The sequence below is a fragment of the Dermochelys coriacea genome, chromosome 1 (assembly GCF_009764565.3).
Source record: "Dermochelys coriacea isolate rDerCor1 chromosome 1, rDerCor1.pri.v4, whole genome shotgun sequence".
Classification (NCBI taxonomy): Eukaryota; Metazoa; Chordata; order Testudines; family Dermochelyidae; genus Dermochelys; species Dermochelys coriacea.
Window position 1 is genome coordinate 298,208,939 of NC_050068.2, and position 15,482 is coordinate 298,224,420.

General features: G+C 41.0%; 1 protein-coding gene across 3 annotated transcripts in view; it reads left to right on the top strand.

Annotated features, from left to right (window-relative positions):
* The first annotated feature begins 920 nt into the window (after positions 1-920).
* Positions 921-15,482, top strand: part of PRICKLE1 (prickle planar cell polarity protein 1) — a 107,803-nt gene continuing 93,241 nt past the window's right edge. The window contains exon 1 of one of the 3 annotated variants that reach the window (XM_043494513.1): positions 921-1,412. The gene's annotated coding sequence lies outside the window, so the exon portion shown is untranslated. The remainder of the gene's footprint in view (positions 1,413-15,482) is intronic. The other 2 variants (XM_043494538.1, XM_043494527.1) reach the window with 2 other exon arrangements.

The window sequence follows — 15,482 nt, forward strand, 5'->3', positions numbered from 1 at the left end:
GTGTTAGTCTCTAAGGTGCCACAAGTACTCCTTTTCTTTTTGCGGATACAGACTAACAGGGCTGCTACTCTGAAAACTGCTGTTTTTATTGCCCAAACTGTGTGAAGTGAACGTAAATACATAAACAAAACAGCACGAATGCTGAAAATTAAATGAGATTTTAAAATATCTGAAGTCTTATTAGTAACATAAGTAAATTTGTTTTTAAAATTTATGCTAAGTTACTTAACTGCCAGTTTAAAATCTACCGCATTTTTTAAAAACTGATATTTAGTTATCTATTGAGATGTGGCACATTCTGTACTTCGATTTTGTCTGTAATTTCCAGCATGAACTAGAGATAGCTTTGAAGTTGATGGCATTTTAAAGCATTCCAAACATCCTCTTCACACAGAAAAGAGAATGAAAAATGACTGTACCACACTCTCCTGCCTCTGCCTACTACAAGTAATGTTCCACGTGATAGATAGTGATGCATTTGTGGTCGAAATACGAAACCCCCCCCCCCCCCAGCAAATTTAATCGCACTCGCACATCTCTGCATAGATCAGTGGGAAAAGTTTTAATTAATTTTTTCTCTCGCTAAGTGGATGCTGGAGGCACAGAGACGAGTAATTGGCTGCAGAACCCTGTTTGATCAAGGGAAATTGGGAATGCGAGTCTTTCCTTCCTTCTCCTGCCTTTAAATCCATCAGCATCATTTGTTAAAACAGCAACAACAACAACAACAACAACAAAAAACCGGGGAGGGGAGAGGGGAAGATTTGCACTTCAGATCTTTCGCTGTGCCTCAGTGAACTTCAAATGCCCGCTAACGTTCCTCTTGCTCAGCTTAATCACCAATGTATTTAATCTGATTACACCCCAAACCCCAGGCCCCTCGAAAGCACGCTCAAATCACACACGCGAATCACGAAAAGCACATTCAGCGCCTCCCCGCCGCAAACCTGCCCTGCCTGGGATCTGCGTGGACTTCCGAAGCCTTGTCAGTACCAGCGAATGGCCCCGTCCTTCCCGGTCAGCAAATCCAGCCTTCCGGGTTTTCGCAGCTGCCGGCACCCCCAGCGCTGCGGCGATTGGAGAAAGCGGCCGGCTGCAGCCAATGGGCTCTGTGGAATGCTCATGTCACCGGACCGGGCTGGCAGCGCCCGAGCCCCGTCAGGGAATAAGGGGGGAAGCCGCGGCGCAGCTTGGTCACTTCTCGCCTGACAAGCTCCCGCTCCTCGCAAACCCTTCCCTGCCCTCTGCGGGAAATGCGTCTCTCCAGCCCGCACTGACTTCCCTGGGGTGCCCCGGCAGCCAAGCCAAGCTCCCTCCAGGGGAGACTTGCCCTCCCTCGCTCTAAATGTGACTGGTCCTTTCCCCCCGCCCAGGAATAGCTTGCGGTGTTTCCCAAGTCCTTCTCCGGGAGGGTAAGTGGCAGCTCTGCTCTGCTCTCTCCCGCAGGGGAGACGAGTGCGGTTTTGTCTCGATGAGGCGGGACTGTTTGCCTTAGATTCCCACTTCGCAGTCTGGGGGGTGGGGGGGGGGATGTGCTGTGTGGAATGTCAGCCCCCCAGGGTCTTGTCCCCTACAAATGTCTCGAGAGACTTGATTAGTTTCACAGCACCCGAAAGGTCGGAGTTGAAGCGAGGCGACTACCTTAGGCAGAAAGCAACTAGTGGCTGCCCCAGCCTAATACCTTTAGAAGCCCGCCGCCTCAGTTTGCTTCCTTAAAACATTGTCTTCGAAGTGGTGAGTTTTTAGCTTTCAGTGTTGTTGTTGTTGTTTTTTTTTTTTTTAAACTTTTCTATAAACAGTAGTGAAGTAAAAGCCCAACTCTGTTACTTATTAACATACCTGGGACTCAGGATGCAGCGCAAAGTTGTTACATTTCTGCAGACGAAAAACCAAACCGATCTTGGTTATTGGATTGCCTAACCTGGCACTATTGTGTAGGGGAGGAGGCGCTGGAAGATTGTCCACAAACTTGTCTGAAGAGTCTTAAATGAGGGGGGAAATAATTTGGGGGCTGACACCATACTGAGTTATAATTTGCCCAAGTGGAATCTGAACTAGCACTCCAAATACATGTATTATTAGCTTGAATGTATGTATGTGTGCGCCCTGCATGCTGAACAACAAACAAACAAAAAACAAAACAACAACCTGCGAGGGGACAAAAGGGAGCAGAAGATTAGGATTTTATCTGAGTTTATTTATATCAAAGTGTCTCTGTGATTTATGCTTTACGTATTCATTTAGTTCTACACACACACAGACATGGTTGTGCTTACATTTTATCTTCACACATGTACATGTTTTGGTATACAGAGACAGTATAGAAATGTGTATTACCACTGCTTTAGTGTGTGTGTGTGTGTGTATGTGTGTGTAATTTTAAATATGTTAGTGTATTTTGTACAACTGTAGCATAGAGAGCTCCGTCTCTCTTTATAGCACCCAAGACTATAGATGGATGTGAGTTTCAGAATGTTTGCCTGACTCAGGCTCCAGATGTGTGAGCTCAGCTGTTGCCTGTCACTTGGGTGACAACTGGTCTTTTTCCACTAAGCCTTTGCTTTCTCCATTATCCTCAACTAAGTGTCAATGTTTCAGTTCCCTTCTATTATCATGAGTGTATTCCAGTCCCATGGGACAGGGCAACCTTGTTTGGCTATCTTCAGCATGCAATTTGTCTGCTTTCAGACTCTCTTCCATAGGAAAAAAACAATCTTGTGACAGCTAGAGAGAGACATCTAAAATATAGCCCTAACTTAAGCTAAATATTCTGCCTCAAGAGAGCTCTGAAGGGCTGATGAATATTTGTCAAGCCTTTTTTCTCAAACAATATTTACTCCCACCAGGGGATTTTAAACATAAACAGCAACCATTTATCTTGCTGTCTGGTTGGGTTCATTTCAATGTGCCTTCAATGTGGTTTCAGCTTAAGGTGGCAGGGTCTCGTCTTGGACAGGAATCTGTCATTGTACCCCAGCTGGGGACTGAAGAAAGCAAAATAAAGCACTCTGCTAGTACTAGTGTCTCTAAATGCCATCAACTGGAGAGTCAGGAAACTCAGTGGGGGATATTTTACAAGCTCTCCAAGAATGTTTATACAGAGGATTTAAAGGTTAAAAATGCATATTCCGTACATGTTAAAACTAAAAGGTGTCAAAAATAAATGGCTAACATTACTCCCAGTTCAATTTTCCATGCTTTGTCATGTAGCTGAAAACTATGACTTTTTAATTAACAACTTTTCTTGCCTATTGAAAATTCAGAACGTCTGTCAGTTCTAACAGCAAAAAGTCAAGATGAGCTAAAAGAGTTTATCGTGTCTTGTAATCAAAGATCTTTGTAGCCATTGTTGTATAATAAAGGGTGCTGTACTGAGTCAGCCTAGTCACCCGCATAAAAATTGTAACATCAGCTGCGGGGGGGGGGGGGGGGATGGGAGAGAGAAAGCCCTTACAGGGTTAATAGCTGAACTATTAAGATTGGATTCAGATGTGGGTAAAAGCAACAAGGGAGTCTGTTTTTTTCCCAATATCCTGTAGTCTGATAACTCTGAAAAAGGTAATTGTTTAAAAAAAAATCTGTTTTGATTTAGAATTTTTTTAAAAAAGCAAGATGAAGTCTGCATAAACAAGAGAAGATTCTAATGTTTCGAAAGGCTAGGAAATGGCTAGAAAATTCCAATCAGCTTAAAAGTAAAACACTGAACTGTGCATGGATTTGTCATGCACAAATACAGAATTTTATTGATTTTTTTCCATCTTCTAAATAGTCCATTCTCCATCTTAGTGGCATAAAGGATATCGTTCAGTGTTTGTGAAAGAATAGTCTGTGTGCTGGAAAGGTTATCTTTTCTAGTAGACTAGTTAATTATAACTTTTAATAAGAGTGGATTTAGAGTATTTGCCTTCTAGATAACAGTTTTGCAAAAAAGAAAATGTAAATGGTTTGAAGAATATAGGTGGTGGTTGCTGTTATACTCTAAAAGTTTAATAATTTATATGTAAAAAAGATGCCTGAGGAATGATCGGGCACACTAATGACCTGACTTCTCTGTTTGGTCTGTCTTCCCCTATGTTTTTAGAAAGAGATTAAATGAGTTTGGCATTGTTCATTTAATTGGCATATGAAAATCAGATGGGTTTTACTCTTTTAACTATTTTCCACTGAAACACTGCATAAGATAAACATGTATGGAGTTAGTTCCTATTGTATCTTTGCCGAGTGATTGGCTTGACCCTTTCCTAATTCCTTGGATGAAGATATAAAGATTTAAAGTATTTTCCCAATAGCATGGCATTTACGTAATATGGTGATGGTGGATGCTGTACAAACTACCTAATACAGAATAGATAAACAGACCAACTTCAGGTAAACACAAGAATTCACTAAACACGGTATCCAGGCAACCAGAGACATGATATATGTGCAACTGAATTAATTTTTTGCAACTCTTTTTAAAATGTATGAAAAAATATTTTTGACCACTTAGTGTTGTCTTGGACTTTTACCTTACGTGGCCTACAGGTAAAGACATCAATGCCTCTGCCTAGAGGTTCATGAAAGAACAGTCTCCAAAGCCATTGCTCCTTTATATTTCAATAATAAAGTGATCACTTCATAAATATTTAAGAGAATCATTCTTTGGTCAAGTGTTGCCTAAGGTGAAGGAGAATAGTAACACAGTATCTTTCCCTTGTTTCTGAGCAGGCTGTATAATGAACACTTGGCTTTCTTATATCTTGAATTTATAACTTTCGTGGAAGGGTAAGTCAGCGGTATTTGATTTGGTTAGCCAACATTAACTATTTTCTGTTCACAATCATTCTAAACTGAGATAAACTTGAGCTTAACTATAGCTCATTAGTGTATTCTAGTTATAAACCATTCGTTGTTAGGCCCAGCTACTGAAAACACCCAGATGAGTAGCTCTTACTTGCAGACATAAGGACATGTCTACACAGTCAGCGCTTGGCTGTGCTGATGCACCAATACAGGTGTGCCACTACAGCACATCTGGTGAAGACGCTCTATGCCGAGGGAAGAGAACTCTCCGTCAGCATAATAAAACCACTTCTGTGAGCGGCAGAAGCTATGGGTTTGTCTACACTGGAAATTTTCTCAACACACCCCTGAGCGCAGCAAGTTTTAGCGCTGTAAAGCACCAATGTAGACAGTGCACCAGCGCTGGGAGCCAACCCCGCGTGGAGGTGGGTTTTTTTTTTTTTTTTAGAGCTGTGCCTCGACCACACGAGCCATGTGAAAGCGCTGCCGTGGCATTGCTTTAGCATTGCCGGTGTAGACTAGCCCTATGTCAGTGGGAGAAGCTCTCCCGCTGACATAGTGCTGTGCACACTGGTACTTATGTCAGTGTAACTTATGTCACTCAGGGGTGTAAAAAACCCACCCCCCTGAGTAACATAAGTTATGCCAACATAGGCTGTAGTATAGACTTAGTCCAAGTGTTTGTAGGACTGAAGACTTATAGTGGAAAGGACCAGATCTGAAGGAGAGAGCAGTAACTCTGAGTCAACCTTCTCCCTTCCCCCACCTTCTGACTGAGCAATGGTGGGAAGAAACATGTTTTACAAGTTATAACACACTGATGTCATGACATTTCTGGCAGAGATACCAAGATAGACTAATCAGATCACTTTACTATTTGCCAGAATTACACAATTTTTCCAGAGACTGTTCTTTTGTTGCTGGTCCATAGTCAAAAGATATTTCCAGTTATTGAAGAAAAATTCTCCAGGGAACTGTAATTTGTTCTGTGTCTTTGTATTGTTTGCTTGTTTAGACTTCACTCTAAACACATTAAACTCACTTTTCTTTAGCCTCTAGAAAAATTGAATGATTGCTCAGCATGAATTGATTAGCCTTTTCAAGGGTTATTTTTCTACAAGAAGTTTTAAATATACAAACTGAATTAAAAATCTCAAGAGACAGAGGCATGAGCCAACACAAACATTTTTAAATACTTATGTAAACTAGCAAGCAACTGTCATTTACCTCTTCTTGGAACTCTGCCTACAAGGATCCATTTGATTTTTAAATGTTACCAGAATGCTGGTTCAAAATGTTCCTGAAAAACAGCTGACCAATCAAGCTGAGAGTGTTTTTCTTACGGTGAACCTGTGGTAGACACTGTTGAAGACAAGTCTTTCGTTTCCAGTGGATTACACATCAACAAAAGGTGGATCTGTAGCTGTGTTATTTCAGTTGTTCTGGTACTGAAGTCATGTATTCCTGTCTAAGATTTGTGTCTGAATTTTTGATTTATAGCACCCTGTAACTCTTGCTGCTTTGCGTGCTTCTCTCCTTCATTTTTCCTTCTCTCTTCCTCTCACTCTCTAAGTCTGAAAATTTTGGCAATAATCTGATAAAAGTATTGCATACATAGACCTACAAGCACTCTCCTCATATAACAGTTTTATTCAGCTGTCTTTTATCTGAGGCACAGATCCCACAGCTTGCAGTTACGGTCTTTGACTTTAGTAACAATTCTGTATGAAATGTTTCCAATTACACACACTATTGGCGGCATGAAGCAACTGCATGCCAAAAAGCATTTCCAAATGCCTTCCAAGAATCGGATTATGATTGATTTTAATTTAAATAAAGGTTGTTTGGTTTCTTGTGATGTTTTTATAACCACCTTTTTCAATGTTGTTGTTTTTATAATCTTGTATCAAGTAGCCACAATATACCATGGTATCCGGGCTTGGATTCTGTGACTATCACCTTCCAAATCTAAGTGCACTTCTAACCTTTGCACCACTTCATGGAAAAGTCAAAGTTGTCCATATACAATATAATTAATGGGCCATATTGAACCAATGGCTCCTTAAACATCAATGTTATTACAGTCCAATGTGCAATTTGGTTTTAAAAAGAAAAAATATCAGGCTAAAGATATATGTTCAAGTCCCTCTACAAAAATTAACTTTTTAAAAGGAATCCATATTGCAAAATTATCTTCATCTCCCAAGATGTGGTGGACAGCTAGTCACTAACTATACTGTTTAAAATACAGTAACACAGGATTCTGAACACGTGGTATAAAGCTTTGTCAAATGGTCTGGAATTCTTACACCTGTCCTCGCATTAGGACTCTTTTTTTTGTTCTAAAGATGGTCATTATTCTTGTTAGTAAATGGGTTTTGTAACTTTTTAATTTTAATCAGAAATTTAAAAAAATCTGCTAACATTAGTAAGTGAATCTTTAAAATGACCCATGCCACAGAAGTTATTTTTAATCTTTTCCATGGGAAAATGTGAAATACTTGATCTGTTTGTGGAGCAGTCTTAAAGGAAGTTTGTCCTCCTGTTTTAAAACAACTCTTCGACACTAACACTATAATTTTGCAGCTTTATCCATTACGCTCTGATATTATCTTTACATTAATTAAGTCCTTTTGTGAAAGAGATAGCACTAGCTCATGATCTGTTTGTGGAGCAGTCTTAAAGGAAGTTTGTCCTCCTGTTATAAAACAACTCTTCGACACTAACACTATAATTTTGCAGCTTTATCCATTACGCTCTGATATTATCTTTACATTAATTAAGTCCTTTTGTGAAAGAGATAGCACTAGCTCAGAGAGAGATTAGCCTAGCCACACAGTCACTCGCGCTCTCTACCAGCTGAGCACACTGGCTAGCCAGACAGCTGCTCCATCCATAGCTCAGTGTGGTGGTGACACAAATACATGGTAACTATGGTACAAATTGAAAGCTTTTTAAAAACCTTCATGTGTGGGTCAGCGCATCTAACCACAATAAAAACTGATTTTTTTTTTCCATGTACATACTAAAAATGAGTAGGCTATGTTGAAAGCAAACTGCTACATAAGTTTTTGGGGAAGATTTTTTTTTTCCCTGCACTCAAACACAGCATTTTAATTCCCACAGAAACGCAGTAATTTTGCATCTCAAAAGTGCATGCATTCTATGTAATTACTTGCGATTAAGCCATGTTCAGGAAAGTTAGATCTTCAGAGGACCAAATGTTTTTTTGTGTTTAGTAAAAGTATAAGTTTCAGAAATTGGGATGATATTTTTCAAAATTGTGATTAAAAATACTGCATATAGCATATGCTAAGAAAGAAAATGACTTTTTGTGAGAATGACTAATACATATGTCCAGGCCTGGAGAGAAAGCGTGGATGTGTGTGTCTGCATGTGCACACATACAAATTGCTAACCGGAGTATAGTTCAGTCTGGAATCTTGTTAGTGAATCTCAGATGTTTCTTGTAGCAGGATAAATGTGTTTTATAAGAATTTTGAACTGCTTTCTGACGCTGTGTTCATCATAATGATCATATGGATAACTTCATTGTGAGAGCCCTCTGACTTATTTGCAAAGCTTAGAAAAAGAATCTAAGTGATAAATATTGACTTGATTTAGCGCTCTGTGTATGTAGAAGGAGGAAATAAAATATACAGAAGATATGTTTATATTTAACAGAATTCATCATATAAGTTTCTTTGTGCTCCTTCTATAAGCCTAAACAGCTTGGCAGGCTAATAGCCAACAAAACGTCCTCAAGTGCTGCCAAATGCATTGAAAGTAAACCAGACTTTCCTCTATACTGGGAAACTTACTTTACCTTCAGCTTTTAAAGATATTAATCAGTAAATTGCCTTGCTCTTCCTACCCTCAAACACCCAATGCAGATTTGGGTCAGAATAGGCATCTACTGTGAAACACTAGTTGAAGAAAATATGGTGGTTTGCCTGTATGGACGTTGAACAGCAATCAGTGATCAGGTGACACAGATTAGATTATAGATATGAAGGAAGCTCAATGTGTACTAAATTTGCACACAGTGTGAACTGAATGATAGGTATTTAGCTTATCTAAGCAATGTGGTGAGTAAGAAGGCACCTCTCAGGATTGGCTCATGTACTTCCTACAGTGCACCCCCAAGTCCCAGTGATGGCACTCAACACCTCAAGGGCAGTGTCCAGTGCCTTGTGGGATCAGGCCTTGGAAGTATAAAGGCAGAATGTATGTATGCATGCCATCACTGGGACTTGGGGATACAAGATTCCAGTGGCATCTGTAATGCTTCCTTCTCATTCAGCTAAGGAAGAATCCTATATAGTTATGAAATGATAGTGAGGAGGACTGGGAGAATGTACAATGCTAGAAAAGAAAATGCAACCTCTTTCCTTTAGTTCTTAGTACACCTTGTTCCTCACTAACAATCTTATTATATAAAGCCCCAATTCTGAATCTCTAAAGCAGCAACAAGGATCCAGAGGCGCTACTGAACTACTTAACTTGTACACTGCTTTAGTAACTACATTCACTTTAGTGAAGTTTCAGTGGTGTATAAATGGAGTAACTCAGCTATGAAACAGGCCTAAGTAGCTCTAACCTGTGCAGTAGTTTTGTGATTGTAATTCATTTAGACTCTGCCGTACTTGAGCTCACTTACCCTTGATCTCCGCAAGTGAAAGGCTGACAATTATGGTGTTAGTGCCCTAAAATGGAAATCTTGAAAGATTTCAGAATATCTCATCCTGTCTAATCAGGGAGTGAGCCTTTATGGGACACAGCTTTTCCTTAAAAGAGCTCTCACACCCAGCATTGCCAGCTCTGTATGACTATGAGAGTCTTGTGGTAATTGCAAAAATAATAAATTTTAAAAAATTGCTTTAGCTCTAAAATAATGAGATTTTTTTAATCCTATGAATGTTTGGGGCCTGACACACGAATTTTGAACACTTGGGTTTGGCAATACTGCTTATTGAAAGCTTTCAGACTTTGTCTGACTGGAGCCTCTTCTCCTGCCTTCACTTGTGACGCTGCCTGTTTTGCAGTTCATGAACTTATCTTTTAACTCTCCCCCTGAATTGTAGGAATAATGTTTGCAGTTTCCTTTTAAACACACAGGGCTTGATTTTCCTCTCCCAAAGACATAAATTGGAGTAACTGCACTGAAATCAGTGACGGAAGAGCCATGCAAAACTGGATGAGAGAGAATATGGCATCCAGTTACTATTTTTAAGTGTTTATGGTTAATCTAAAACTGCTTAATGCCGTACTATGACTTTATTATGCAAATATTAGTTTCCATACTTCTGTCATACATATTTCATTCTATATAATGAAATGTATAAACAGTGCTGGAAATGTTAGGAGGTAGAACATCTCTGTTATGACTGCTGTAGCCAAAAAAGAAGGAAGAGGGGGGCAGTATTTAAACACACACATGCACATTGAGGTGGTTGTTGTTGGAAGCAGAGAACGTGAAAGGAGACTCGACCAGTCATAGACTGGGTGGTAGCACTTTGGTGGTAGCATTTTGAATTAATAGCAGTTATCGTAATGACTTACTTTGGTACTAATCTGCCAATTGTATGTACTACAGTTTCAGAAATTAATAGCTAGTACTGCAATATAGACACTCTAGAATAGTTACTGTACTAGGATCTTATCCAGCAGAGAGTCAACTGCGCTTACTTCCATGCAGAGTCCCAAAGGAGGGTAACTCTTGAGTCTGGAGTAACTATGTGTGCAGTTGTAATTCTGCGTATTGTGCCACTTTCTATCACTTTATTAGCTCTCTTTTCCAACTATTCTGTCTTGAAACTGCTATGAATCAAAGTGATGGAGAACTACTTCTGCCCAAATAAAAGCACCATAGAGTTTGCTGTCTCCTTACATTCACACTCTTATTTCACATAGACTTTTCTATAATTGAAAAACTTGTTTTCATCTTCAGACTCTCTCTGAGCAGTTAAATGTAGAAGTGACTGCTGAACATCTACAAAAATCTCACCATTGCCATAAGATGTTTTGCTTGATGCTGCTATTTGTGTACTTTTTGGCAGTAGACTATGACCTCAATAGAGCATCAGTACTCAAATCACTGACTGGGATTATACAGCAATGCTATAAAAAACTGTTCATGCTAAACTATGACTTGTGCATGTGTGTGTTTAAAAACACTCACTTCATTCATTAGTCACTATAGCAGATTGAAACTTCACCACTAGTTAGTTTTTTTTTTTTTCAAAACTAATATAGTATACCTCATCTAACTGAAACTTTGCTTTGATTGCCCGTTTTGCCGTTGAAAAATAATAAAAATAGTCATCTTGTGGTGATTGAGCTTGGAGAAGATCTATTGGTAAATTTGAAAAGATTTTTCTCTAAAGTGGCAAATTACAAGTGGACTGTATGGCACAAGAGATGACACATGGTATTGCATCAGATTTTATTAGCATAAAACCAATATTTGACATACAAAACCTAGAGGTTTCAGAGTAGCAGCCGTGTTGGTCTGTATTCGCAAAAAGAAAAGGAGGACTTGTGGCACCTTAGAGACTAACAAATTTATTTGAGCATAAGCTTTCATGATGCATCCGATGAAGTGAGCTGTAGCTCACGAAAGCTTATGCTCAAATAAATTTGTTAGTCTCTAAGGTGCCACATGTCGTCCTCCTCCTCTTTTTACAAAACCTAGAAAATCAATAGCATATTATTCAGGATCTTCTCATTCACTCCTTAAGTGTTGACATAGTCTAGACCAGGAGTGGACAAACTACGGCCTGCGGGCTGGATCCGGCCCCTCAGGGCTTTGGATCTGGCCCATGGGATTGCCCCCCATGGTGCCGCAGACCCTGCGCCGCGCTCAGAAGCAGCCAGCACCACATCCCTGGGGCCCGGGGTGGGGCGGGGAGGCAGAAGGCTCCATGCGTTGCCCTTGCCTCCAGGCACCGCCCCCCACAGCTCCCATTGGCTGGGAATGGGGTACCACAGCCAATGGGAGCTTTGGGGGAGGTACCTGGAGGTGTGGCAAGGGCAGTGCGCGGAGCCCTGTGGGGGCCCCCCAGGGGCTGCGCAGGGACTTGGTGCTAGCCACTTCATGGAGTGGCACAGCGTGGGTCCAGAGCAGGCAGGCAGGGAGCCTGCTCTGGTCCCGGTGCGCACTGCTGCCACCCCGAAGCCTGAACCTCTCCTGCACCCCACCCCCCCAACTACCTGTCCTAAGCCCTCTGCCTGCACCTCACACCCCAATTTCCTGCCCTGATCCCCATGCAGCCCAACTCCCTGCCCTGAGCTCCCTATCACACCCCACACACTTCCTGCACCCCAACCCCCTGCCCTGAGCTCCCTCCCACATTCCGTACCCCTCCTGCACCCCAGCCCCCTTCCCTAAGCCTCCTCATACACCCCTCCTCTGCCCCAATCCCTTGCTCTGAGCCCATTCCTGCACACTGCTCTCCCTCCCGCACCCCAACCCAGTGTACAATTTCCCCATGCAGATATGGCCCTCGGCCCAGAAAGTTTGCCCACTCCTGGTCTAGACTGTAGATTGATGTTAGGTGTAACTGAATGTTGCACTGTGTATTTCCCAAGCAGGAAAATAGTTAGGGCTGGGTATCTGTTAATAGAATATTTTTTTAAAAACTTACCAAAACACTAGAAATGCAGGAAACTCAGGAAGCTTCCAGCACTGCCCATCTAGGTGCCACACAACTGAAGTCTGCCTTCATGGTTATGATTTCCAATTTTATGATCTCTAGTTGTATGAATATAACTTTCTAACGTATATCTGGTTAGTAGTGCAAGGGAAAATCCTTGTGCCTAGGCATTTGGTCCTCGTAGTAGAAAAGTCCCATCATTTGTTGACAGTGCTTCACTATTTGCTGATATTTAGCTGCCTGGTATTGCAGCAACACGATGATGGAGCCTAGGCTGAGTTGTACACGTTGCGGTACATGCAGTAGAACTTGCAGATGGCTGCCTTGGAGTGGAGTGGTGACAGGGAAAAGGGATGTGCCAGGTGCACGCAACAGTTTGTGGGGGTTTTTGGTTTTGTTGTTTTTTTGTAACCGAAAACTTGCCTTCATTTGGGGACTGAGATGTTTCTCCCTTCTATTTGCTATTGTTATGATTTTATTTCTACAGGGCATGCTAGGTGCTTCACAGGTGACCTACCTGAAGACAAGTCCCTGCCCCAAATAGCTCACAGTCCAAATGATGGACGTGACAGCCAAGTGAGAAAAACACCTTCATCAGGAAAGAGAGAAACACAAGTTACAGAAATGATTAAGTAGTTACTTTAAATATTAACCTTGATGGCTCAGAAGTGAGGTTTTACTTTTTTGTAATGAAAGCCATGCTGCAGAAGTCATATTTTAGGAGTGATTTCTTAAGGTGAATATGGAGGCTCCGATAGGGTGGTTTTTTGGAAGTGACTCTCATGCATAAGGCACAGAATGGCAAGACGCTCTCATGTTTGTGTCTGAGAGAAAGAAAAGGAGTATTGAGGTGGTTGTTGTTGTTGGAAGCAGAGAACGTGAAAGGAGACCAGACATAGATTGGGATCTGTGTTGTATGGTAGGCTTTGAAGGCAAGGATAATGTGGAGCCAGTAAAGTGACTCAGAATGGGATACGATGGCTGACGCAATGGACTATTTGGTGTTAGCATTTTGAATTACATGGATGGGGACTGGAGTTTGGGTATGGTTTGCATAAAAATTGATATTGACTGTGGTTCCTGCCTGTAATTGGTGGGACTCCCTCTTCCTCTCCTGCCTTTTCATTACTTGAGATGCAGGAGCCTTTGCCCCATAAACACACACTCTTCTGGATAGCTCAATTTCAGGGCTCTTTGCCAGTTAGATGTCACTTTCAGGCTGCACAGCCCATTACAAATCTATTCTAGGGCCTTGCCTAACTATTAAGCAGCAAGAGGAGGAAACTAACTCCCCATGCACACTAAGATGAGCTCAGTTCAATCCTGGCTGCTATTTCAGTAAAGAATTTTCCCATATATGGGACTGAGTGACCTGAGATTTTGCCCCTGAAAAAGGGGGCACATATAGGCAGGCTCAAAGGCTAAAGCTAGCAGAACCTAGGCTCTTCTTAGGAGAAAGGACCTTTTCAAATAGGGAGCAGCTTTAACAGATGCAGAACCTAAGGTGTGGATTTTCTGCCAGCCCAGCATTCAGAGCCCATTTTGGGGCTGAAATAAGCCCTACATGTCTTTTAGGAAGTAAATCATTGCCATTAGTTTCTTGGGAACTATTTCAAGCTTTCTTCACAAGGAACTTAGATGTAGACATTTTGAAAACATTACCCTAAACTTGTGACTGAAAATCATGCATATGTATTAAAAATATCACTTCTTTGGTCAGCTACCTCAAGGCCACACACGTTCACAGGGGTGTGGCACCCAGAGCTCCCATTAAGGTTAGCAGGTGCTTTGGGTGCTTGGCACATTTGAAAATCGGGCTCCAGGTGCATGTGCATGTTTCGTGGGTGTTCTGTAGTGGAGTGATTTTGAAAATGTGACCCTTAAAACTATATTTTTTTATATTTTATAATAAATGTCAGCTAAAAACTTCTAACTAAAGCCAACAGACTATATTTTATTGTGCAATTGTCTGAATGCATATGCTACTTAACTAAATACAAAAATCTTGGGCTATTAATGGAGTGGAGACATAATTTTAAATTATCATAATAAAGATGGCTTGTTTGTTTGAGCTCCATCTCTTGAACAAAGATGTAAACAAATTTTGGAGCTGCACTGCCGAGTATTATAATATTTTACTTCTTTATGTGCTTTTCATCCTAAACTAACTCCAAACTCTTTACCAATGCTCACGCTTTATTTAATAAATTAATTCACTCCATAAAGCATGTGTCTGAGCAGCATCAGAATGCCATAGACTACAATAATGCAAACCATTAAAATAAAATTTAAAAAATCATCATAAATCAATCACCAGCCAGAACCAAAGGATCTGGCACGATGCAAACTCCATAGCTTTCAAGCAGAGCATCCTACCAAATAACACGTAGCCTCTCACACAGAGGCATTGTCACTTATTATACAAGTACCACAGCAATACTGTGTCCCCACTTCTGCAAATAACCACAGAATCCTTAATGGTCAGAACCATATTTTATGCCTCATCTTCAAAAGAGCACATCCAATAGCAAACTCTTTCCATGCCCTTGTCAGGGCATTACTTCAATACTAACATGGAGAGCAGAGTGCCCCCTACTACATCACAATGTGTAATTAGACTTTGGAACTAATTACCACAGGATGATGTTGAGGCCAAATATTTAGCAACCTTCAAAGAGGGATTGGATGTATATATGGATAACCAGACTATCTAGAGTTATAATAGTTCATAAAAAGAAAAGGAGTACTTGTGGCACCTTAGAGACTAACAAATTTATTAGAGCATAAGCTTTCGTGAGCTACAGCTCACTTCATCGGATGCATTTGGTGGAAAAAACAGAGGAGAGATTTATATACACACACACAGAGAACATGAAACAATGGGTTTATCATACACACTGTAAGGAGAGTGATCACTTAAGATAAGCCATCACCAGCAGGGAGGGGGGGGGAGAGAAGGAGGAAAACCTTTCATGGTGACAAGCAAGGTAGAGTGAGCTGTAGCTCACGAAAGCTTATGCTCTAATAAATTTGTTAGTCTCTAAG